General features: G+C 37.5%; 1 protein-coding gene across 1 annotated transcript in view; it reads right to left on the reverse strand.

The window, feature by feature from the left end:
* The window catches only part of cdh6 (cadherin 6), an 83221-nt gene extending 57926 nt beyond the window's left edge, over positions 1-25295 (reverse strand). The window contains exon 1 of the mRNA XM_040143584.1: positions 25199-25295. The gene's annotated coding sequence lies outside the window, so the exon portion shown is untranslated. The remainder of the gene's footprint in view (positions 1-25198) is intronic.
* Between the last annotated feature and the right edge of the window lie 2465 nt (positions 25296-27760).

The raw sequence follows: 27760 nt of genomic DNA on the forward strand, positions 1-27760 counted from the left end.
CTGTAGTTGTGAGGATTATAGAAAGGCCTTACACCAGTGGTACACCAGTGGTTAGGGTATAGGTAACTATAACAACACAGATCCTTCATTATATACACAGAGTAAACATTTCTTCCTCTCTCTCGTGCTGACATAATTTCAGAGAGACAAATGGTCTTGACTATAAATAAACATTTCCCTCAAAAATCAGATTGACAATTGACTGATTGTAGCATCCGAAAAAACACCACCGTAATACTGCTTTTGTGCACTTAAAAACTGCACTGGATCGATAAATCCTTACACATTCATGTTGAAAGATATGGAAGAAACGCTTACACGGCTATTACAACACTGAAGTATGATGTTCAGTGTGCTTTTATCTTCGCACACTGAAGTCTGTCAGTGTCTTGCTGCAACAAGCAAAAATAATGTTCTTTTTTATCTGAGCTGCTTTCCATACAAATATAACCCATTTCATTCTGTTGACAGGGCATGGCAACACTTTGTTCACACTAGATCAATGCCACATTTTCAGGATTCAGAAGGACTTTGGGACAATACAGAGTGAGGAACTGCTTCTTTGAGGCTACTCATCAAAGGAAAACAGACATAATCTTGAATGAACTGATTAGAATGACTAAGTGACTAATCAAATAAATGTGCTTATTGTGCACTGGCATTGCAGTGCTTGATTTGAAGGGTATTCCACCACATCAGTTCACATTTTCAGCACTAGGGTGCAGCCCTGACATGCAACAGTGGTTTTTCAACCAGCAGTCATCACAATATGACAGTGATGATACTGTCACCAGCATGGTTGAAGCCGTTCAATTCCTTTGAAACCACCTTATTACAATCAATTAAAGCTTACACCAGAATTATTCTTGTATCCTGCTTTATATTGACAACAAATCTCAAAAATTAAAAATTGGATTGAAAAAAGCATGACATTAAACATAACAGTAGTTCAGCTACTAGTTATTTAAGTAGGTCATTGTAGTTCTTTAAGCCTTAAACTAATGAATCACAAAGCATTGTCGCTCATTCTTTCCCTGTCTCTCGCTCTTCCTTGTCTGCATCTTATTCTTTGTCTGTACTGCACTAGCCCCATTAAGTTGATGCTTTATGAAAAGGCTTTAATTGAATCACACGAAGAACACACAGGAGATGGATTGATTCTGGGTGGACGCCTTCACTCTGTTTCTAACGAGCCCCACTGCTCCATTATCCTGCTTCGAAAGAGGCCGAAGCCTTCAAGTTTTGCAGTTCAAAGGGATTTTCCCCCATCATCTAGTTATTCTAGTGTGTGTGTGAGTTTGTGTCAAGTCACCAAAATGCTCTTCAAAAAAACTGTTGTACTGACGAAGTCCAAGCCCTCATGAAACACAACAGATTAACTCTCACGTCTGCAGATAATTCATTTTCTTTTCAGTCCTTTGTGTTTATCAGCGTAATCAGTGTAACTCACCGATGACCAGCCTCATATGACATTTTCCAATAACTTGGTTGCTTGTGTATTAAATTATATGCAGCCAAACAACAGATGCATTAATCTGCAGGAAAGCCTTCTGAAAGGAGAGCCTTGACATACAGTTTCTGTGAAATACTTGATATTTTTCCATCACAAAACAGTTTAAGGTCTTCAAGGAAAAATAAAATTTCAACAGTTCACCATTGTAAAGGACTGCGCCACTATTTTTGCATGTTTTGGTCAAGTTACTAAAATTCTAATATATTTTATTTTACTCCGGACCATACCAAAGTGTTTTATAATTCCAAATGTCTTTTCAGGCATCCGAGGATTCAGATAGTTTTAGAATGGTATGAAAATCAGCTTTAAACAATCTATTAGGTAGTAAGTAGTAGCAGTGACTAAGGTAATCCAGCACACTGTTATTGCCACTTTTTTTTTTAAATAATTTTTTTCTTACGTAGGATGAATATGCAAATATGTCTGTCATTAACCTAAGAAGACTTCGAAAAGTATTCATGCTTATATATAGTGGGAAACAGTAATTCACAGATATGTAGTCTGTGGGATACAGAGCAGCTACACCAAAAGATGCATGATGTTCTGCAACACTACTCATTCCCCAGCAAGCTAATTGTATGTGATTATCAGACTGGTTACTTGATTGGAAAGTTACCAAATAATCTGCTTTGCTTCCTCTTTTATCCAGAGGAGCTTTTAAACATGTCCAAAGGGTGTTGTTGTACGAATATCAATGGAACTCTTGACAGTTTTTTCAATCTATCAGACGTTGATCTTGAGCACCATCTGTTCAAAGGGCTTAACTGTACAAATGCAGCCATTGCAGTAGCAGAATGAAAACAATGCAGACTGATACAACAGTGATTAGTCATGCTAGGATTACAGAAGAAAAGGCTATTGGAGGAATTTTTAGGCCATCCTCCTAGAACGTTTCTAAAAAATAAAGGGTTTTAAATAAATGAAACTTAGGTTTATTTAAATTAGGTTAATTCTAAAAAATGTTTTAAAGAAAACATAAAAGACTATTAAAAATGTATTGAATTATGTAACATGACCCTTGAACTCCATGAACCATGACCTTCACACATTTGTTTATGATTTATTTTGATCTTTTCAGACCTAGACTTTGAGTCCATAGGAAAAGATGGTTTGGAACAGCTCGCTGAGGCTAACATGTTACATGTTTGCATGACCTTAGTTGTTCCAAAAATTTATTCAGATACTAATTTTGGTGTGTAGTCTTCTACAACCTTCTTCAAAGGACCTCTGTCCAAAGCAAATGCCTAATAAGCCTTTCCAATACAATAAGGCCAGTGAAAATTCACACATCACATGCAAGGCTCCATAGGATGTAGCCTACACACTACAGCTAGAATTCCATTGCCTTTTCAACTAAACAGGCTTATAACTAGGTGGCATGTATGACTAGATATGCCCAAAACCATAGTAAGACTGTTATTAAAGCTGTTATTCATGTAACAGTCTTACCCAGTTTAGAACAGCAGCCCAGGCCAATGTGATATTTCCTCTCTAATCTCCCCTCCTTTGTCTTTACAAAGAGTGATAAATGTTCATGACCTTCAGGTGACAATCACAGTGCCTCTCCTCCTCTGTCGCCTCCATCTTCTACTTGTCCTGATGCATGGCTGTATTAGTGTGTGTGTGTGTTTGTGTGTGTATGTGTTGCCACCTTGCAGACAGCCACTGAGACCTTTGACAACTCCCAGAGGACCAATTAGAGGTGAAAAAAGGAGAATGTCAGCAACCAACCAGCTTTTGTGTGTGTGTGTGTGTGTGTGTGTGTGTGTGACAAGTAAGAACACAGCCTCCCCTTTCCATCAGAATAGACCAGCCATCTGAAGCCAACAGCATCCTCACCGCCTGTCCAGTTTTAACTCACACACTCATTGTCCCTCCCTCAGACACACACACACACTCTCTAACATACACACACACACACACACACACACACACACACACACACACACACACACACACACACACACACACACACACACCAGACACTAACAAACTCACTCACAGAGCCGTCAGATAGTCCTGTCCCCGATAGTTCGGGGGTGTGAAGTCTCATTATGAATAAACCATAAACATGGTGCAGGAGCTGCACCTTGACTTTAGACACTTGACAACAAGTTTTTAAAGAGTAAACTTTTTCAGCAACTTTTTTGTGATGGCATTGCCATGAATTATTCTCTTTAATACAGACCAGATATTAGAACACAGAGATACGTTGTCATTTAGCTACTCAGTCAGTCAGGTGGTCAGTTACCCAGTAACAGTTAATACATGTCTCCCTAATCCGCTTACCAGTCAGTCATTCTGTCAGTTTGTCATCTTAATAGATATTCAGTGTGAGGGAACATGCAGAGAAAACCCAGCAAGCCAGTAACCCAGTTTTTGGCTTGGTGTATGTAAACATCTTAACTGGGTTATGATTATGAGAAACCCAGATAACTCCCCTTTAAATTTAGACACATTGGCATGGAAGCATCTTCCTGCTTTTGCTTCCTGCATCCTGTATTACTACTACGATTACTACTGAGAGAAACATTTATTTGTCCTGTGTAGAGACCAGGAATGGACAATGGTATTGAATTTTCTATCATGGTATATGTAATTTTACCTATATATAATATTGATATACTGTATATCATGAAAGTCCTAATGGATAAAATATCCAGACTCTAATTCAAATGTCACGAATCAAAGTACTTCGTCACTTTGATGTAAAAATTATATAAAAAATTATAATTTGCCATAAAGCATTCCTGCTCACTGATTTGCAGCCTTAATTGTCTCATACAATGTCGACTGAGTGTTTATAGCACTAGGAAATTAGGACTGACTCAAATTATATTCTAAATTCCTAATTAAACTATACAATACAACAAATATGCAATATAGCTTGCCTTATCGTTTAAGTATTAGCTTTGATTAATACCAATGATTCCCAGCTTTTAAGAAGATTTTGGGGCCCTACTATAGCTAGCAGCTAAACTAAAAAAGATACCTGACAGAAATTGCTGCTGTGTGGATTTTGGTACAATTTGTATACAATAATTCTCTTCTCATTAACTCCAGTCTCAATTTTTACCATGTAAATAGCAATTACTAATGCTGATATAAAACCTTTTGTCGTGAAATAAGATATGTTAAGAAGACAATAACTAGAAGACAATCTATATACAGCAAGATAACATAGTGCCATTATCTAAATACAAAATTCTCCAGTGATGGTCCCATCACTGTTTAAATGATCACTTCCCAGAAAATGGTAGATTTATTTTGTTTGTTTGGATGAGACATCAAAATCAAATGTTGAAATGCTATCAGCTCTTGACATTTATCGTTGCACATGAACCAGTGACCTCCAATACTCATATTAAAGCCCTATTAGAATTTAGTGTAGTGGAAGTTTGCTTGTGCAGACATGGGCAAACAATTTCAACTGCTAAAGCTGAACCTAACCTTAACCTTAATCAAAGGGCAGTCTCAGTTAGACTAAGCAAATGGGTATTATCCAGGGTTCAGGTATTCTTAGTATGAAATTTCCTGTTTGTGCTGCCACAGACTGTTTTCTTGGTGAGCCAGACAGTGGTGGTAAACCTGTGAAGATACTTGATTTGAAGATTTGGTTTTGTTAACTCAGATTTCCTGAAGCCTCATATCACCTTTGGTTGAACTTTATAAATTTTTGCACAGGAGTGTGAGTTTTGTTCTTTAACTTAGGTTGCCTTGGTTGTGTAACCCAAAACTTCCATTTCTTTTCTTACTTATATCTAACCGTTACCTAAAATTTTTACATAACAAACATATGACAATAGCATGCCACATTCTTGCCATGATCACACAATCATTTTGGGTTGGAGAAATATTATATTCAACAACAATATCTGTATATTTTAGTGTTTCTACACTTATGATTTGAAGAAACTGAAAGTGTAATTTTTTCTCTCATTGTGACTATCTAAAAATAATCTTGGGGTTGCAAATCTCCAAGATCATATATGTGTGTTGGTTACATAGTTAGCTTCATTTTACAGGCATTGAGAGCAAAAACACTTTCACTGCTTCAGTCCTAATTGAGTACAGAATTTAGAAAATATTCAGAATTAAAAGTAAATTAACGAATTTTGTATGATCAGAATATTTAATAAAATGTCCAGTTACTGAACAACAACCAAAAAAATGCTTTCATATATTGAAATAAAAAATACAGACATAAAATGTACGCTTGGCCCAATAATTGGCACCCTTTTGATGAATTTTACATTAGTTCCTCAAACAAAATAAAAAAAACAAATGAGACTCACCTGTGCTGAATTTTCAGTTTTCACATGATCTGAATTAACCAATGAATGATGGTTTGGATAAAAAGGTGATGATTGTTTCCAGTTTCTTTTTCAAAATGGCGAAGACAAGAGAGCTGTCAGAAATACTATTATCAAAAAAACATTACAATTCCAATGGCTACAATGCAATCACCAAAGATCTTGAAATCCTTGCTTAAACAATTTTTAATGTTAACGAGAAGTTTCATAAAATCATAGTCATAAAATGTTTATGACGATTGCAGAACATGGTGCTGAGAAGAAACTCAATGAGAAAAGTTTGCGAAGGTTGATGCAGATTGTGGAAAAAACACCACACAAGACATCTAAATAACTTCAGGCTGACCTGGAGCAATCTGGTGGTCTCAGCCTGTACCATCCACCCCACACTAAACCACGTAGGGCTAAATGGGCGAAGCACCACTATGGAAAGAAAGAAGGAAGACTAATGTTTGCAAAATAATTCATAGATAAGCCACAGTCTTTCTGGGATAATATTCTATGGATAGATGAAACTAAAGATGAGCTCTTTGGGAATGAAGTGCATCAGTTTGTTTAGAGGCGTCGAAATGAAGCCCATAAGGAAAAGAAAACCATAGCTACAGTAGAACATGGTGGAAGTTCTATCATGCTGTGGGGCTGCTTTGCTGCCTCTGGTACTAGAGATAGGACAACAACCAAAAGCATACATCCAGCAGCACAAAGGAAAGGTTGAAAAGGAAAAGATGGACTGTTTTAAACTGGACAGCAATGAGTTCTGACCTAAATCCACTTGAAAACATTTGGAGAGAGCTGAAATCTGCCATTGCAAAAAGGACTCCCGCAAAATTAAAAGAGCTTGAATGCACAGCAATGGAAGAGGGCCAGAAACTACCAGCAGACAGGTGCAAACAGTTTATAAACGGCTACAAGAAACATTTAGAGGCTGTCATTGTTGCCAAAGGTACTGCAACCAAATATTCGTTATGGGTGCCAATAATTGCGTCTGGGGTACATTTTATGTTTGTATTTTTTGACTATAATGCAAGTTTTGTTCTTTAAATTTTCTTTTGTTCAGTAACCTTGAACATTTAATTAAAATATTCTGATTGTACAAAATTGGTTAATTTGCATTTATTTCTTAAGATATTGTAAATTCTGATCTACAAAGACCCTCTTTGACCAAAATGCAAACTAAACCCAATGTATTCTTTCTCCAGTTTTCAGATGTACTTTAAGTAAAAGTAAATAGGGAAAAGGCTTTATGAAATATGGTTTTGTGTCTTCTTTGTCTAATTTTCTTGCAGCTGGAAGGGGCTCATTACTGACCCCTGTGGTAAATGGGTAAAAAACAGCCACTGCAACTTCTGTTGGCTCCGGTAATTGCTGAGAACCACAGTTGGAATGTGTTTTTACTCCATCCACCACAAGGGGCAGCAAAAAGACTGCTCCAGGTGAGTTTCAACACTTACGTGATCAAGAAACAAAGAGAGGAGATCAATGCTTTATTGGAAATACTTTCAAATTGTATATTTTTATTTTTATAAGATTAAAGACTTCAAGAATTGCAACTAAGCGGTTAGTTTGACGACTGTACTTCGGCTACATAAGCTGCAGACAGAATTTAATAACCTGTCCCTCTGTTCCTAGGGATCTGTTCCAATCAAGGCTTTAATCCATTAACCATTTTGTTCTGAAACACAACAGACTGCATATTTATGAATTGAATAAATGTGAAATATGTTCTAATCATGAAGTTTTTGCTTTCTTTGGACACAACAGAAATGCATCTTTAAGGATCACTGAGTATAACTTTAGGACATCTATTTGGTTATTTATTTAAACAATCTGTATAGGCAAAAACACTGTTTCACCATAGAAAGCATGACCATACTTTCAAGTTCCTAGCTTTTAGTGGGAAAAAGCAGCTACTCTTTTTAGAACTGTATCCTTTTAACCTATTACATTTTTTTTGGGAATATGGAGCTGTGTGCAACCCAAAGACTAGCATCATTAATTAATTTTGGTACATCGGATTCTACAAAAAAATAAATTAAAAATAAAACACCCTCACACTGAAAAACACAATTGCGTACTTCGAAGTAGTATCAAGAAGGTGTAGAAGTCTCATTTGTGTTGAAATGTTACTTTTCACCTGAAGGTATTTTTATATTTTCAGTACTAATACAGGTTTGATGTATCACCGGATGCACCTCAGAAATGACCACTGTTGCTTCAATTATCTAGAAGAAATTGTGTTTTATATGTGAGGGAAATTTAAACAAAACTTGTGTAAATGTTACAAAGCAGAACATTAAAAACTGGGTTCATCCATTTGATGTTGCTGAGAAAAGAGAGAAATAGAAAACTGTTTTAATGTTTTTTAGCACTAAATGTTCAACCAGACCATTATGTCATTGACTATGTATGATATGGTTCTGCTTTGACCTGTTTCACTGACTGTCCCCTACAATATTTATTTGAATAAATGTTTTTTTTTTTACAAGTAGAAATACTGAAACTAATTTGAATCCTTTCTGCCTCTGTTTCTGTCTTAAAATCAATAATGGTGATTCTTGCACTTGATAGGTTAGTGAATGTGCATCATTTCAGATCAGAATAACAGTAATTTAACGAAATTGCTCTATAATCATTGTTATTTTACTAAATGCACGCTCACCACTCAAATGCAGATTGTTACGAAGTACTTATAATTTAAAGTTTTTATGCATTTAACACCCTCAACTATTAGCACAGACTGAAATCTAAATCTGTAAAAGAATGTTCAGTACATGGTAAGTCATAGTCACATCCAGCTCCATATCCAGAAGTCAAGCTTCAGTATTGTGTCTGTATGCCTGTGTTTGTGGTTGTGTTAATCTTCAGATGCTCTGAGGTTTTTAGCTGCCAAACAGCATTGTATTCATAAGCTATATTGTCGGAATTGACAGAAATCAAACTATATGCAAACATTTTAGTCTTCAAAAAAGATTTAAATTTGGGAGCTTCTTCCATTAAAAAGACTGCTCTCAAGACTGAGAAAATTGCTCCCACAACACATGAACGCACAGCACCCAGTTTCAGCTGTGGAACTAGAACAGCCATCAGCAGACTTTTTAAACCAAATTTAAAGATACAAGCTGTGGCTGCTTGGCATTCTGTGCTACTTAGTTGGAGAATTAAATACCACAGCTTTATATACCGCTGTTGCGGTACAGGCCGCAACAGCCCTTGCACAGTGTGATTATTGACTGCTGGTACTAACATGGACTTAATTCGGGTTACATTTACTTTGGCTGAGTGGACTGCTCCATTATTAAGCCTAGACATGTTTCTAGTAGTACAATAGTCATTTGTAAAGTCCTCACAACCTATGCATAAACTGCCCATTCATTTGAATGCTTTCACGCCTTACAAACAAACTTCTTCCATTTCATAATTATTGATGCCACTTTGCTCCTGGGAACACTCAAAGCTTCAGAAATGGTTTTATAACCTTGCTCTCATCTATCCCTTGCCACAATTTTATTGTGGAGGTCTACAGAGTGTTCTTTAGATTTTATTGCTTGGTTTTTCTGCTGACATGCAGTGTTAAGTATGGGACCTTTATATACACAGGTGTGCCTCACTTAATATACACTTAAAAATTAAAGCAAACAGGATGCATCTGACCACAATTTAGAATGCCACTGCAAAGGGTCTGAATAATTTTGTAAATGAGTGATTTTTCATAAATTTGCCAAAAAAAAATCTAAAAACGGGTCTTCACTTTGTCAGTATGGGTTACTGAGTGTAGACTGATGGGCAAAATGGCAATTTTATTCATTTAAAATTAAAAAAGTGCAAAAAGTGAAAGGGGTCTGAATACTTTTTGAAGCCACAGTATATAGGCAACTGTATGCCCCCCTAAACCCAGCCGGTCGAGGCAGATGGCTACCCACCATGAGCCGGGTTCTGATGACTACGGTGTAGATCTGCTCTCTATGAAAAGTGCCCTGAGATAACCCGTTATGAGCTGGCGGTATATAAATAAAATTGAATTGAATTGAATTACATAATGACTTGATAACATTCTAATCTATCAATTGTTATGTTGTCAGACTGTAGTACTCCCAAAGGGCAAGAAATTTAACTTTTGAAGTTACTTTGTTTATTTGGTTGTGTTGTGTGTATTTGGAGCACATTTGTCTATTTGGCCGTGTTGTTAGTATCTGCAGCGCATTTGTCTATTTGCGCACATATGTTGTCAAATTGATGAGGATGCTTTCTTAGTTTGCTTTTGTTTTGTCTATTTGCATGTTTCCTTAAGCTGCAGTGGTTCGATCTCTCTCGGCCCCATACATGCTAGATAAAACCACCGTTCAACAAAACCACATCACCATGACGAGTTCAGCCCAGGTTTTGAGGGTACTCAGTGTTTCAGGAAATCAATGAACATTTTGATGGAGTTGCTCACAAAAGCCTCTTTTAAACAGAGATCCCACTATATTTTTGCTAAGAGGATCCCTCATTATGCCGGCTTCACCTGTTTACACTGAACCAAAAAAAGCGAGCATAATGCCACTCCTGTGTGTGCTTTTAGATAGCATGCCAGTGTTCCGGAATCAGAGGCATGATATATAACACAACAGAATTGGTGTTTGTCCCACCTTTTGAAGATACATCGATCTCGTTCTGTGACTGCCTCCACTGCCGGCTTATTGCTGGAACAACAATGCCCCCCCATTGTGTCTTCGTACCTTTTATACAGAACAGTGAGGCAGACTAAATTGCGCAACAGTCCCGCCTTAAACAGGCTATATAAAAGGGGCTAATGTGAGAGTGGGCTTGTTTTTAGAATCAGTCAACTGGCAGTTGTACCTCGTTTCAAGAAAGTTACAGGAATGGTCATTAAGATATGGTTTTACCTAGCACTGTTTGTAATCTGTGTCTCTACCCAATGCACACAGGGTTACACTATTAGCATCATCTTACAAACCTGCAGACCCTCCATTTCTTGCCTGTCCCCTCGGGCGCAAAAATGTAATGGGTGTGTGGGGTTGGGTCTGTACATGCAAAAGCTCTCAACTTTGTGTGTGTCCATAAAATGACCTACATATATGGTATTTAGTGTAGTACCTCGGACAATACAGAGTGAATGCATATTAAAATATTTTTTGCATGCAAACCAAAAGACATATAGGATTTGATGTGAATGGGACATAAACATTTGATCTAAAGTCAGCTTTTAGTCTAGTGTAATGGTTCACAGGAACTGTCAAGCACACAACAGCGCATGCACATTGTGGGTCATGTAATCCCTGCCCCCTGTGCTTGACCCTAACACACAAACATATACACAAATGCACACACTGGGTGACCCATTCCAAGCAATTACAAAGTCCCAACTAACATAATCCCCCATGCAACCTGAGCTGCTTTAATCTTAACAAAGGGGAGATAATAGATGTTGAAATGTGTCTGTGTGTGTGTGTGTGTGTGATTTGAATAGTTTTACAATCCATCCAAGACCCAGTCCACATTTTACATCTTTGCAAAGTATAAAGTGTACACATTACGTCTCAGTCTGTATTTTTGGGTTAGGCATGTAAGAACCAAGATCCTCACAGAGATATATTTCAATGTGTGTGTGTTTGTGTGTGTGTATATTTGTGAGAGCTCTGATGACTGCTGCCATGTGCATCAACAACAATTAGTGATGGATAGTGTTGTTGGTACCAGATGGTACTTCAGGATTTACAGTGTTATGTAACCACAGAGACGGCTTGGGGAGGGGGTCAGCAGGACTGACGAAGATGAGAGAGCTGACACATCATGAGCAGCTTTTATCCACAAAAGCATACCCAAAACACAGCAAAGGACAGTTTGGAAAGTCCGTTGACCCCAAATCATATGAGATGATGTCACAGTGTATCCCTGGTCGGGTCGAGCGCACTTTCTCTGGACAGATGAAGAAAACACTTTTGGATCTCACTAGGGCTTCAAATAACGATTATTTTTAGAATTGATTAATCTGTTAATTATTTTTTTCCTTTAATCAATATTAAAAACCCTTTATCTTAATCTTTGTATATAAAAAGTCAAAATTAAATTTGTTGAGGATAGTGGAGATTTACATGAAAGTGTTATATCTAAATGATTGTTGATACGAGAAACCTTAAGATCATTGGTCACAACAGCAGTGATAACAAGAATTCTGTTTTCAGAAGGATTCTCCTGATCACTGGGTATCATAAAGTCGAGACCATGAGTATTTGGACAATCACACATTTCTTGCTCTTCAGGCTCTGTCCTTCAGCACATTCAATTTGAAACAAATATTGGATACATCATTAAAGTGGTAAGTTTACATTAAAATTGAAATAACTGTGTAGGAGATTTAGCCCTTTAAAGACATGGTGCCCAAATTTTAGGTGTTCAAAAGTAATGGACAGATAGACATGAAGTAAAAGAAAACTATCATATTCAATATTTTGAGGAAAATCCTTTGCAGTCAATGACTGCCTGAAGTCTTCTACCCACAGACATCAGCAGACCATTTGTATCTTCCCCAGTGACGATCTCCCAAAGCTTCACTGCAGCCTCCTTCAGCTTTTGCTTGTTGTGATGCCTCTCTGCCTTTATTATGGTCTTTAGTAAGTGGAATGCTGCTCAGTCAGACTGAAATCAGGTCATTAACTCAGCAAGTCAAGGATATTCCACCTCTTCACCCTGAAAAGCTCTGTAGTTGCTTTGGTTGTATGTTTAGGATCATTGTCCTGCTGAATGATGACATGTTGTCCAATGAGTTTTTATGCATTTGACTGAATCTGAGCTCACAGAATTATTCAATATACCTCTGCATTCATCCTATTGCTTCCATCAGCAGTGAAATCATCAATAAATACCAGTGTACCAGTTCCACTGGCAGCCATACTGTATATGCCTAAGACATAACAGAACCACCAGCATACTTGACAGATGAGGTGGTGGTTTTGAGTCATGAGCTCTTCCTTTTTTTTCTCCACAATATCCTCTTTCCATATTTTTGATAGATGTTGATTTTTGTTTCATTAGTTCATAGAACTTTGTTCCAGAACTCCACCGGTTTCTTTGTGTGTTTTTGTGAACAGCAGCCTGGATTTTCTGTTTTTTAGCTTTACCAGGGGTTTGCATCTTGTGGTGAATCCTTTCAGGTTATAGTCATGAAGTCTTCTCTTGATTGTTGACGAGGAAACATATACACATACATCCTGGAGAGAATTCTTGAATAAATGGGTTTTTCTTCACCATGCAAGTGATTTTCTGTTCATCCACAAGACTTATGCTTCTTGGTCTACCAGCTTGGTGCCATTTATACTGTAGTTTTCCTGTGTACATCTGCTTTTGTAGAATGTACAAAAATGCTGATTTTGGCAAATTGACTACCTTTGACCTTTGATGTCTCTCTGGTAGATTTTTGCTTTTTTTGAGTCTCATTATTATCTTCTTCTCCCACATGGTCATCTCTTTACACAACTTACTCTTCAGACAATTAAAACCTTAATGTAAATAACTGCTATAACAAATTTGCAAATTGGGCTCAAGTGTACAGACTGAGGCCATGAATAAGACTGCAAAGTTTCATGCAGTTCTTCCACTAGGGGACACTATAATAAGAAAATATAAAAAATTGCTTAATACAAATTGCTACTACTTGCACATAGTGATGGCTAGAAACATGGTTCCACTTTTAAAATGTCAAGCATAACAAGGCCAAATTAGCTTTTAAACAGCTTGTTAATATCTCCTATATTTAGTGAGTTATTATTCTTTTCATGAAGAGTCTATAAAATCAGTAATATCTCAAAAACTTTAAAGGCTACAGAATTAATACTGGACAGAGGGCTGGCCACTGGTGAAATGCTTCACATAGTCAAAGGTTGTTACCATAGCGCTACCTTGTGGCCAGTTACAAAACATTTTGTATGTTACTGTTTTTTGTTTACACACTTGCAGCTAGAAACAAGGTTCAAAAAGTTCAAATGTTCAGCATGTTTAAGAGAGAGGTGCTATTACTTCTGGTGCAGATATATTTGAAGGTTGATTTTACATGATTTTTCTGTTATTATTTTTATACCCATATTTTTCGTATAAGGTCATGTCCTTTGCTTTGTCTATGATAACGTTCTTTTTGACGCATCTATCGCCAGAAGCGATGGCAGTGGATGCAGATTTCATGTTCCTGTTCCAGTTCTAGTTTTATTTCAGCTTGAATGTGCTGAAGCACGGAGTTTGAAGAACAAAAATGTAACTGTGTAACTGTCTAAATACTTATAACCTGGACAGTATTTTGTACATGCTATTCATACATGCTATTCATGGTCTTTTCCAGTTACCCTTCACAGGCTCTGATGTTGCAACTAATCCCTATTCTTATTTATATCTTATTTTTCCCATGCTTTAGTCTCACACTAGTAGTAACAGTTGCTGCAACATTCTCTTGCAGGGATCATTAAAGACACACTTGCTGATTTTACAGTGACAGTAAATAAATAAAATTTCCTTCCAGCTCACTGGTAAGTTTGGAAACTTAACTCTGAACTGGACATAGAAGAGCACTTTTGGACACAATGACAATAATTTCAAAGAACACAAGGAAAAAAGATTTTTCAAGAAATCAAATAGAGAACTAACATTTACTTGTTAAGGTGGCAACAGGAAAACTCAACTCTGTGCTGAGAAGGCTTTGGTCTGAGTTTGACTGTGTTTTCTTATTGTGTGTGACTGTGTTTACGAGGGTCTGTAGTAGCACTCTGTTTGCAGTTCTTGCATTCACATTGCCATTTAATCATGAGAACCCCTGTCGTATGGTTGCCACAGAGTACAGAAACAGCAGGAACACAAATACATAGAGACAATGCTTTTGTCACTCTCCTGTGGAATGTAACAGGCCAATACTATGCAAATGAGCAAACATCTACCCAAGTAAACTACTGTGTGTGTTTACATGAGTGTGTAAGGAGCAAAGATAGGATTAAGAGTGTAAGAACAAACACACAGGACAGGGCTCGGTTTAAAGAAAGCCTCCTATTGAGATGAACATCTAATATATGGTCCAATCACCCACTTTAATTTCACTACTTTTCAGGAACATGCAGCTGTCCCATCCCAGGCTTTTTCCTATACATTACATCCTTCTTCTCACTGTGGAGATCAGTGTAGGTTCCTCTTATCTTAATCTCTTCGACAAGGGATAAATCCAATTTGGGAGCAGTTTAGGGGTCTAGTTAAAAAAAATCGACTTGTTCCAGAAATCACAATCAAATATTCATATTCAGCCAGCTCTGGTTTCCAGGCCACTCATATCTATGTCACGTCCAAAAATGAACAATATTAAGCACTCTGTTTTGAGGTTTTTCTAAAACTTTTATTAACTATTCTGTTTCAAACTACATTTAGCCAACATATACACTTCGTCTCACTTGCTCCTGCTTCATCATTCAACTCCAATCAAAGCAGACAAAGCCTGATAATGAGGACCACTGCACACAAAACAAATAAGACTGTCACATATAGAGAGAGTGTTTCCAAGTGTATTTCCCTTTGTGCTTTTTACAACCTGTGAAATAAAATGTCGGTAAATATGGGTCAAGAGGCTATACATTCTTCTTAATCAGTCATCTCTTACATGTTATTTATGTTGGGTTTCTGTGACTATTTAGCCTGTCTTTTTTAGCTTCATACAGACCAGAAGTTATCCCAGGTGTGCTGTAATGTTCTCACATCTCCAGCTTTAATGACTGGTCTTCAGTCTCTATTACTCTAAAACTTAATTGTGATGGAAATAGAGATGGGTGATAGAAATGGAGGGCAGCGTGACACCGGACAGTGCAAGGCTCTGTTGTAGAAAAGAAATGATACACAACAATAGAACTTTTATGAATTTTGTTTCTGTTTTAGAGGTTTTCTGTGTGTCTGCCTCGATAACTTTTGATGCAGCATTTCTCCATAATGCTGTGATGCTTGTTATTTCTCTAACAGCTGCAGTGTGAATTTAAAATGTGAGGGTGTTGACAGTGACTTATCACATAAACACAACAAGACTTTAAGGGAATATACCACAGAAAATCTATCTTTTGAGTTAAAAATCCTAACCACTTGTAGGCTTTAAAGGTGATTATAAATATTAAATCCCTTTTTGAAGCAGTACAAATGTAGTCATCTTGGAGTTAAAATGGATTCTAAAACTTAAGACGCCCCTGTAGCATTACCTTTACTACTCTATATTCCATATTAACCATGTTCCAAACAAGCTCTCCAAACCATATCTAATTATTCTACCTCTGTGTTGTGCTATTGCCACATCATAGCTCTGAAACTCCACTGGAAGTAGTGTATTTACTGCTTTATTGACTAAGTGGCTGTTGTTTTGAACCTGCTGAGCAAGTGAACTGAGGGAGAGGTTTCACCTTTCACCTTTCAAGCTTACAAGTGGCAAGTTTTTGATAACCACAAGATAGATGTTTGGTAGCATGTTCCTTTAAAGTTGCACTAACCAATATTTTCATAATAACAACGGACAAAAAACTATAATGTCAAAGATGCCATAGAGAACCCAGAAAGAATTATCACCAACTCTGCATCATGGAGCCTTTAGCATCTTTTATGATTTGGTTTTCCATAACTTAATTACCATCATAATCATTTCCGGCAGTGATAGGTAGCTGTTTTCAGTCAAAGGCTCTGGTAAAGCCACAGTAATGTGGTGTATTGTATCGGTGTGTAAATAGCCTTAGAACCAGGGACTACCTAGGCAAAGCTCCCGCGTGAGATTATATATTGTGTTCTCGTCAGGTGCCAGTATTCCCCCATTCATTGCTAATTTTCTGTGGTCCATTTTTATGTTCAACAATGTTCTCTTCTGTGTTACCTCAGATAACAGATCAGACACTAATTAGATAGCCTGCAAGTTGCTAGCAGGATTAAAACAAACCTCTATTCCCATTTCAGTCAAAACGGTAAGGCAGTCTCAAGAATTTCAACACGCTGCCACAATTCTTCATTCTTTCTGGCCCAGCTTTGATGAACAGCGATCTACTGTATTTGCAAACAATACAATGGGCCTAGAGAGCTGTAATTGGAGGAACTGTCAGGTCAGTCGAGAGAAAGGCTGACATTGTCTTCAAACAACATTTTAGCCTCTTCTAGACAGATGAAGTTTAACACCTGTCAGAGGAAGACTGTTCATTTGATTTGAATGCTTTCTGCAGTGTGTTAAAAGCTACAGCTATCCACATCCACACCAATTTGTTATATGCTATTGCCTAGAGTTATGGACAGGGAGGAGATAGCTAACTGTTATGGCTGTCTTATATCAAAATCATGCCACGGTGTATTAAAACATTCCCTCAGTCTATGCTTTCCATGCAAATAAACACATGTGGTGATAGAGGTCTACAGGTTAGAAAAACAGACCTAAACACTGTTTGAATCAGCAAATTGTCTGAAAAAAGTGGTTGGGAAATGGGCTTTCCATGGAACAAAAGGAACACTAAGGGGCAAAAGGAGACACACAGACACACACGCACGCACACACACACGCATGCACGCACACACACACACACACACACACACACACACACACACACGCACGCACGCACTCAACCACACAAAAACACTCCTTCACTACAGGCACACGTCTGCTACTTAATCTACTTAATGTATCTGACGATGCACCTGAACCGAATCAGTGTTATCACCCTCTACACACGCCCACACACACACATACACACGCACACACATACAGAGCAAAAAGATCATTGTCAGGGCAGTTGTCGGCCGTCAACGTACATTAGCACACAGAGCAGATTCCGGGCTTCATTAGCATCTAGAGCTTCTATAATTAAATGTGTGTGAGTGGCTTCTCTGTCAGATGACATCATGTACTCAGTGTTTTTAATACTCATTGCTTTAATAAGACTATCCATTACAACTGATATCTGATAACAACATTTGCACCAAGAGCATTTCTCTGTTGGTTGCTCTGACAGTAGCTCTGTCTGGTGAACTCCCTCATGACTTTGCATATAGTAAGTGATCATTGGCAACTGGCAGTTTTCCAAGCAACTTAGCTTTACTGTAATAAGTTGTATACAATTTATACAAGAAGCCTTGTGGGAAGCAGCTCTCACAGACAAAAGTTGAATGTTACAGTATGTTTGCTACAACAATATTTTCAAAAAAAGGCTGACAGGTTTACTAGTCATAAGCTCTTACTTTCTTCACTTTTCCATTGAATACAATGTCCTTTATTCTAAATATGGCTGGATTAAGCTGCTCAGGGACACTGGGCAGAAATTTGCCTTTTCCCTAAAAAATAACAGATAAAAAAAACACCCCTACGCAGAAGTATCAGTGCCTGACCCCAGGTTTTCTGTGTGTCAATATTTTTTTGTTGTGGCAATGTGCTTCCATTTATTGAACTACAATGATAAAGATCAACGCATGGCCCCACTAAAAAATAGTGCCATAATAATGCAGAGCCTGCCTTAGTTGATATTGTACTTAAATGGTAAAAAATTTATACTAAGTGTGCAATTAACCAAATTACCACCCCAAACAACCACTTGACATAGGCAAACCTGGACATTTTTGGCCCTTATGGGTCCGGTATCTCAGAGCTATAGCGTGCTTTGCCCAGTTGGTAATCCAGCCTTGATGCTCAAGTTTTTCCATGAGTATCTCCCTGTAATATCTCACATTGTTAATGTTTTACCACCAAGTGTTTCCCACAGTGGACACAAACACTATGTAGAATGATGAAAAGTTACATCAATATGAACATGTAATATATTAAGACTCTTGTCATTTTGGTCATTGTGCTGGTTTAAAAAAGTAAAACCAGGTCATAAAAATAATCCAAATCCAATGTGAGGCAAGGCAGAGTATACTACCCTTGCTATTAGGACATCCCCTTTAAGGATGAAAGAATTCGAGATTGAAAGAACACTGTGTTAAAAAGCTGACAGAAAGCTAAAAATACAATGCTTCTGGTAATAACCAGCTTATGAAAGACAAATTAGGATCTCATATTTAGACTGAAGATATAAGCGCAAAATATGTCTCTTAACTCTACTGAACAAGCCAAAATGATCCTAGTGTTTAACAGGGCTTGACACTTACTTTTTTCCCGAGGAGCACATGTGCTCCCAAGTTAAAAAATTTAGGAGCACATAAAGAACTTTAGGGGCGCAATAAAAATGTATCAAATGATTTGAGTGAAAATAGTATGAACACCTCTATAATAAAGTAGTTCTTCTTAGTTCTAAGTGCCAAAAAAAGTCTGCTCAGTCCATTTAGACACACAAATATATCACTGGTCCAACACCTTTTGTAAGCAGGCTGTCTGATCCACTTTGAGCTCTGCCATTGTTCCACGTATAATCACATGATTTTTTCATTGGACATTGGTTCAGCGCAGTGACCGCATCATTGTGATTGTTTTGTTATCAACCTTTTCGTTGAAAAATAAAAGAGACTGCTTGGGCTGTATTATGTAATACTTTTTATTCACACACCTGCTTGTAAATACATATCAAAGTTTGCACAAATCTATGTTTTTGTCGCAAATGCAGGTGAAAAACCTGCACTGTCGAGCCCTGTCTAGTGCTTATCATTCACTCTGGGAAATCCTCTTCCCATGGCCTCTGTCTTCTGGAAAGTTGACTGCTGATAAAATTAGGTCATCCCCTCGCTGCACTTTCTAATCTTATCTTATACTGAGCAGTTTAGGCTGATGTTAAATCACACAAGACTGTTGTCCAGCTCTAACATCTTACCAACTCCTGCCAGTTTTCAGCCTCTTATACAGTATATACCAAATTACAGACTTAGAGTGTAGCTGTTTTTTAGTGACTTGTACGTTTACTTAACTAACAAGACCTATCTCCCCATCCTATACCTTATTCTTATGATTTTTGGTCAGTCAAAGCAATTTGTATAATAATGGCAAAAACAGTTCAACTTTTCAGTATTGCTGAACTGTAGAAACTGACTTTTTTATTTCCCGTCTTAAGTGTGTACACATAAAAACCTGCTGGAATTTGGACAGATTTATACAGGCCCAATAATGAGAGTTCTCCAGCAGAAATCTAGTTGTGAAAACCAACTTTAACTAATATTTTATTCCAATTTTATTCCAAACTAAGTGTTTACACGACATTTGAGAAATTAGGTGACTGAAGAGACCCAGCATGGCCTGTAAAGTCAACTTAATAAATTGTCCTCTCTGCATAGCTGAAAAACTGAAGAGTAAACTGTCTTCTCTGCACAGCTAAAAAAATGAAGACTTTTCCGGTCATCAGATCCAACCTGAGTTTCAGCTGACTTTCAGCAATACAGAGGATTTTTTGCTTTTATCTCTTCTTGCCTCAACTGCTGCAGTGCCCTGTTTGTTTGCCTTAACCAAAAAGAGAACACCTCCAGTGTGGTGAGAGTGCTGAAGCAAGGCTTTTAGCTACAACAAAGAGAAGGGGTAAATATCTCCCTCTCCTCACTGATGGTTTCACTGATTTTTGTAGTGATTATGTGCAAATGTTTTCCTGGCCTGGCTCCAGGTTATCTCACTGAACTTTTGACTGCTTAACAGACTACATACTGCATGACTGACCTGACTGTGACTGTGTCCATGCTAAAGACTAAAGGTAACTGAGCTTTTGCCATCATGGCTCTGTCGCTTTGGAGCAGCCCGTCTCAACAACAGACACCGTCATTGGCAAAATCTTCAATAAAGCTCTTTCTGACACTTCTTTTCCTTGAGACCCTCAAATAATCAATTTTTTTGATTACTTCTACTCCTTGATGTCCCCCTACTCTTTTTTCCTTTGTTTTATTGTAGTACTCTTTTATTTCTATTTGTAAAGCAATAAAAATGTTTCCTCTCACAGTCTTCTGGGTGGAATTTTGATGTGGGTGAAAGCACTGGAAAATACAAGTAAGTGGATCTTTAGTTAAGATATTTTTTGTCAAGCCGTTTCCAAGGTCAAAGGTGAACTTTTTTGCTAACTAAAAAGGTTAAATTTAGTATGTTTGAACTAACACATTTGCACACAAACATGAATGAAAAGCAGAACCACTATTTTAAAGTTTAGTGCTTTTAGAACCTACTTGTTTTAACTATGTTTTATTATCTTGTGTCCTGTTTTTAAAAAAAATATTTTATACTCCTGGTTTTTACATGCATTCTGCTTTTCTTTTATTGTGCTCTAGCATTATTTTTGGCATTTGTTGAGCCGTAAATAGTCAAATGTGCACATGCTGATTAAGTGTTAATCATAGACCACACCCACTGAAAGTCCCCCAAATTTTGGGAGTTTGGTGGAGCTGATTATTAATTTTTCCACATTCGGGTAGCCTGGGGTAAGTGTACTCCAGCTCAGTCAGTTGTGAGAGTTTACAACAGCATTTTTGTCCCAATATACCTCCAACGAGGTCGGCAAATGACACATTATGATTAACCTTAGATTAGAAACAGTTAAGGTTAGAGTCACGACCACCCTGGGATTTGTATCCGGCATGAAAAGCAGTGTTGCCTTAGAGGATAAGCTTTGAGAAACAAAGTCCCCTATTGTAGTTCTGAGAGTTGCCCATTATGGTCACAAAAAATACGTCCTGGTACATGGAGGTACTATGCAGCAGGCTTTCTGAGCCGGTTTCCCAGTAGGTGTCAATGTCATCCAAGTACTTTTATTGGTATACACAAGACTACTTACATTGACTGGATGTTCACACAATTAGCAGGAAATAATCTATTAATATTTTTGCTTTTTTGACAAATGCATCTTGAATAATGGGACTTAAGGCTTTTTACGAATTGGTAGTATCTTTTAGTAAATTTGGCATATTACCAGAAGACACTGTAAATCATTTGAATTTCATTCAACTTAGAAATATAAGTTCCCTTGCTGCCTGTAAAAATGTAAAACTAGCAAAGGTTAAGTTAATTGAATTTTAGAAAACAAGTTCAATAAACTTAAGATATTAAATTGAATGGACTGTTTAGTCACACAGACAGTCATTACAGACAGATGTGCTTTCCTTTGACAGTTCTCGGTTTTAAAATGTCAGTTATTCATTTGACATGAAAAAATTTATAGCTAAACTTTTGAAGCCTTTTTTTTTTTTTCACCAGAGTCACTACAGAGACAACATCTGAGGCTACTCTGTTACTTTGTTCAATTGTTAGTGTATGGGGGTAGGGACTGAATTCAATACTAACCTTCATCGTGATTAGCATTATTTTTATTTTCATTGATTGTATTTTATTATGAAAAAAAGAAAACTTGACTTAATTTAAGATTTATCAAAGATACACAGCAGCTCTCCATCTTGAATGGGTTCTTCAAACTACAAAAAGGAGATAATGAAGTCTTTTATATACTAGTTTTGTTTCTTTAAAAACTTCATTTAATGATTTAAGTGAACTGTCAGTAGTTCATTCATTCAACTCATTATTTCAAGTCATAAGAACTCAAGTTAGAGCAACTCATGTTTATAAGCTAAAGTGGTCTAAAAAGTAAAGCTAGACATTCTAAGATGAATTAACTTGAAATTAATAAACTTACATAATTACATTAAATTCATGAGAAAATACTATTATTTTCACTATACTACAGTATAATGTTTTATGGTGTATCCATCAAAAATTTAAACAGTCGTTTAAATTTAATTATAATTTATAGAACCAATTTGCACTGGTCGCTGCTGCCTGGCAAAGTGTACAGGTGGAAGGGGATTATGGGAATAACACACAAGCTGGAAAAAAAAATACCGCTAAATAGATTGGATGCATACCTAATTTCTGAGTCTCTAGTCTGCCTAATAGTAACAGTAAACCCATTATGTGCCCACCAGCCAGCAGCCTACTTTTGGCTCTTGGTCTTTGAAAAATGTAAGTGATGGGCTGTTGGTTTGCATGCAGGTTATCTGAGTCAGTGAGGGATGTCTAATGTGAGGACTGACTCAGGCTACATACAGTAATATGAATCACGGATGCCACTGCTATGCACATTTCTAAGGCAATTCCACAATTACGTGCATGCTGGGAAACCCCAGATTCCTATCAAGTATAAATAAATGGAACTCACCCCGGGTTCTGAATTACCAACCAGGGCTATGAATTCCAGTGGTCTGTTAAGGGTTTCCACAGTTCAATTGAGAGTTAAATTTCACTAGAATACAATTCATTATTTGCAGATTGAATAAGAGCGACTTTCCACATCTTTCCATATTAGTTTGTAAATATATCTGGCTAATTTTGGTGTTTTGTTAAAAGTCAGTCAAGTCATAAAATATATTCCTGTTGTTTTGACTAAGCACTTTCAGAGGTATCAGTTTGTAAAATTAGCAATCAATCCTGCTCCATCCTGCTTTAAAGTTCTGACTCAAATGCACCAGAACTATTTCATTAGTATTTCAGTTGAGATTTTTATCCTGATAGATGCTGCTTCTACAAAATGTTCCACTGTACAAAAAGTAAAATAAGAGGGTATATTCAAATTTAATATATATATTGCTATGAAAATTGGCCATCAAGCCATGAAATACACCTCACTGTACACATATGCACATTACTCTGCACTTTACTACTTTTTTGCACTTATGGTTAGATATTAAATTGCATTTTGTCATCTAAATACTTGTACTCTGTGAAAATGAATCTAATCTAACCAAAACACAAACCTGGTCAATCAGATTTCCGCTAGTTAAAATACAAAATTACTGATGCCAATCTGTAATCATGGTCAACATCATGGGACAACATCATGGTCCAGTGCGGTTTTACTGGACCATGATGTTGTCTCTTAACCTGAACAGGCCACTAACTTTCATGTTCTAATAACTATAGACTAAAGGATTTGAAATATTTTGTACAGTAATTTTATAATCAACACTGCAGCCACAGTTGCCCAGATGTTGCAAACCCCACCCATTTTGCTCTCCACGCAGGTTAAATCCAACAATGAACAGTCAGATTTGCCTCCACTGTTTGCCCCAAACCTGCTACCATGACCATTCAAGCTGTCCAGTCTGAGAGAACACACATATTTATCAGCTGGGTCTAACCCAATTTTACAGAGACTCGCATTACCAGCCACTAAATACAGCAAGCCAACAAAGCCAACAGCCAAAAGTGAATACAAATTCAGGTACAAGACGAAGCCGGGGAACAATGGTTGAATTTCGATCTGACTGATGATGCAGGAGACGTGGGGACCTAGATGTAAAATTTAAAAACATTTCTTCAAAAAACTTTACATCTTCTAATTACACACTAATGTCGCGGCGTAAGCACTAAGATGGAGTCGGGGAGACAGAGAGAGATAGATAAATGGAGAGAGAGAGAGAGTGTGTGTGTTTAAAAAGACAAGAAATGCAGTCGGAACGGATTAGCATCACTCCATTCTGCTACTCTCTCTGTAACTCTCTGACTCTCTCTTTCCCTGGACTGAAGAAAACCGCAATGACTGAAGGAGAAAACTACTGCCCTGTAGTTTCTGTTTCAAGTTTTTTTTTCAGTGATGAAGTCTAAAATATTAGGCAATACTAGTAAGCCACAATATCTCTTCATTCAAGCCGCATTTACTTTTGCGTATACTGTGATAATACGATTCAAACTTACATTTTTGACGGGAGAAAAATCACCAAACCTGACAAGGCAGAAAACTGCGCCAAAAATAAACACAGAAATTGTGCAGGTAAAGTTGTTTTTACAGAGTTTACAGGAATTAACTTGTAGCAGAGCTTTTCTTAACCATCCGCTGAAATAAGAGTTCACAAATGTAGGCAGCCTATAAACCTGTCCACGCGTATTTTATCACGATATATTCAGGATATACACAAAAAGTAGTCGGTAATTCATAAAAACGTCACAATTTTTTTAAAATAAATATCAAATGTGATAACTTCCATACGAGTTTCTGTTTTGCACTCGACGTTAAGACAACGAGATTCTGTGGTCCACGAGATTTCAACTTCCACCTACTATTGGTAACGAATAACGGGGGAAAGGGATACATTAGTAATACTTTTAAGAAAAAACAGACTTGTTTTCATGAATTCACAGGGATCTAGAACGAAAAGCGAATGAATAAAGCCTAATGTTAAATAAAGTTGCTAACTAGCTTAGTGCCAGATTTTTTCCTCACTTTTACCATGAAATAGCACAACTCAGTGTCCGCGTGCCCTCCGTCACCACCGTGCCAGGATGTTAATGACTAACTTAAATAAAGTATCTCCCTAAAAAAATAGCTTCGAAATGATCATGACTCCGACTACCGGGGCAACAACATAATAATGTAAATGGACAGTTGTGTCATGTGGTCTGAAACCGCTACAAGGACGGTAAAAGCAGCGTAGAGCCAGTGCAACTTACCGCTGTGTGCCGAGGATGGAGCTTTAATAAGAGCCAACAGTGTATCCGACGGAGGCTGACTGCTGCTCTCTCAGTCTGTCCCCTCTCTCCCGTCCTCTCTCTGTCTCTGCCTCACCTACTCCTCTCTCTCTCTCTCTCTACAGCGCGCTCCCTCTCTCTCGTGCAGTCGCTTCCTCGCTCCACCAACCGCCGTTCCCACAGCCCCCCCTTAGCAAATCAACAAATTGAGGAGTTGAAATGGCTGCTGATTGGTCATTACAATGCCTATTAAAGGGACACACGCACGCTCACATGCACAGGAACACACACCACGGGCTCATCTTCATCCCAACCCCGCGCAACAGACACCTCTCAATAAGCCTTTATTTTCAAAGGCCATCTGACCGCTTTCTTAAAGGAGAACTCTGAGTTATTTGAAGACCTTTCAGCAACAAGAACATATGAAATGGCATGTGTTGTTTCTGATTCGGCATTAATAAGCAGGAGTTGGCAGACCACAGCCTGTAGGTGTCAGGGCTGGAAGTAGCTATTCTAGCCTGTATAAATTTCTTGGAGGCAGAGTGGCACTCAAAAAGTGGCACAGAACTATGGTATTCTAGATGCACTGCAAGATTTTTTACTACCTGATCATAGCGCCCCCAAATCTCCAAATATCATCAATTTAACCTTAAAGCTGCATAAATCAGTATTTTTATATTAACAAGGGTCAGCTTATGAAGCTTTATATAAATATATATATATATTCACATAAGTATTTGGACAGTGACACAATACTGTGCCTCTGCATACCACCATAATGGATTTGAAACAAAGTCGTCAAGTTGTGATTGAAAGGAGGGCTTTCCCTTTAATTCAAGGGCTTTAACTAAAATATTGCATTAACCATTTAGAAATCACAGCCACTTTTATATATAGTCCCTCATTTATAGAGGCCCAAAAGTAATTGGAGAAACCAACATAATTTTAAATGTAAAGATTATTTTTAATACTTGGATGAAAATCCTTTGCAGTCAATGACTGCCTGAAGTCTGGAACCCATGGACATCACAAAATGCTGAGTTTCCTCCCTTGAGATGCTTTGCCAGGCCTGAGGGCCAACACCTTCAGTTGCTGTTTTTAGTGTGTGTCTTTCTGCCCTCAGTTTTGTCTTCAGTAAGTGAAAAGCATGCTCATTTATGTTGAGGTCAGGTGACTGACTTGGTAATTGAAGAATATTCCAGTTCTCTACCTTGAAAAGCTGTTGGGTTGCTTTTGCAGAATTCTTTGGGTCATTATCCATCCATGTACCAGCATTTACCTGAATCTGAGTAGATAGTATAGCCCTATACAATAAATACCAGTGACCCAGTTCTATTGAAAGTCCATGTTTCACGGAAGATTCAGTATGCTTTGGATCATGAGTCGTTCTTTTCCTTCCTTTCCTCTGAAAATGGAGGGACTATGTGATGTTTTTGTTAATATGTTTAATAATGTTTAATATGTGTAATAATAATATGTTTGTTAAACCTCAGACTGGGCTGAAGGTTCCTATTTTCAACAGGACAATGAATCCTATGCAAAGCCAAGACAAGACAACACAGGAGTGGCTGAGGAACAACTCTCTGAAAATGGCTGTCCATCAATGGTCCCCATCCAGTTTGACAGAGCTTGAAAGGATCTGCAAAAAAGAATGTCAGAAAAATCAAAATCCAGGTGTGTAAAGCATGTTGCGTCAAACCCAAGAACATTCAAGGCAGCGTTTCGCTGCCAAAGCTGCTTCAACTAAGCACTGAATGTGTGTGTGTGTGTGTGTGTGTGCATAGGCTATATTTAAGATCATTCTTGTTAAAGGGACACCCTCATTTTACACATTCATGTCATTTACTTAACAGTTGTATAATGTCTTCTATGGCTCAGGAGGAGCTTTGACATGTCTGAGGAATTAATGCAGATTATGTTTTCAGGGTTTTTTACCAGCAAATGAGGGTCCAGCAAAAGATACTAGTGAGTTGCATAATGGCAAGTGTAGGATCCAATGTAAGGCACTAAACATGAGGACATCTCAGCCTTTGCTGATTCAATTTTGCCAATTCTTTTTAAAATCTTTCTCTTATGTCTCATAAGAGAGACCTATAGGCTACATTATTTGTTTGACAGGTGGTTATTGAGACGTCTCAGGGTTTAAAAGAGCCACCCTATTTCACACAATAGATTACATGCTTCACAGAAAATGACAGAAATTATTTTGTGTTGATACTTGTAGTTTTATTTTGATCCTACATTAACTGCACTGGTGACAGGATTTGTATTGTGGTTATCTTTCCTTGGTATCATTGTTTAATTGTACAGCTTTTCACAGGTAACAGTCTACTGGGAGTGTTTACTGCTGTGATGATGCTGCTTTTATATAGGATTATTCAGGCATCTGCTTATGCAAGTGACAATCAAACTGGAACGCACTTTTAATTTATGGACAATCCTGATTCACAAAATTTACATAGCTTTTATTTAGGTATGAAAAAAAATCAGAGGTGGGCTCATGCTCCTGAACTAGATGTAGGCTTTTCTTATTTCTTTTTCAAC

Source organism: Xiphias gladius, chromosome 14 (assembly GCF_016859285.1).
Source record: "Xiphias gladius isolate SHS-SW01 ecotype Sanya breed wild chromosome 14, ASM1685928v1, whole genome shotgun sequence".
NCBI lineage: Eukaryota > Metazoa > Chordata > Actinopteri > Istiophoriformes > Xiphiidae > Xiphias > Xiphias gladius.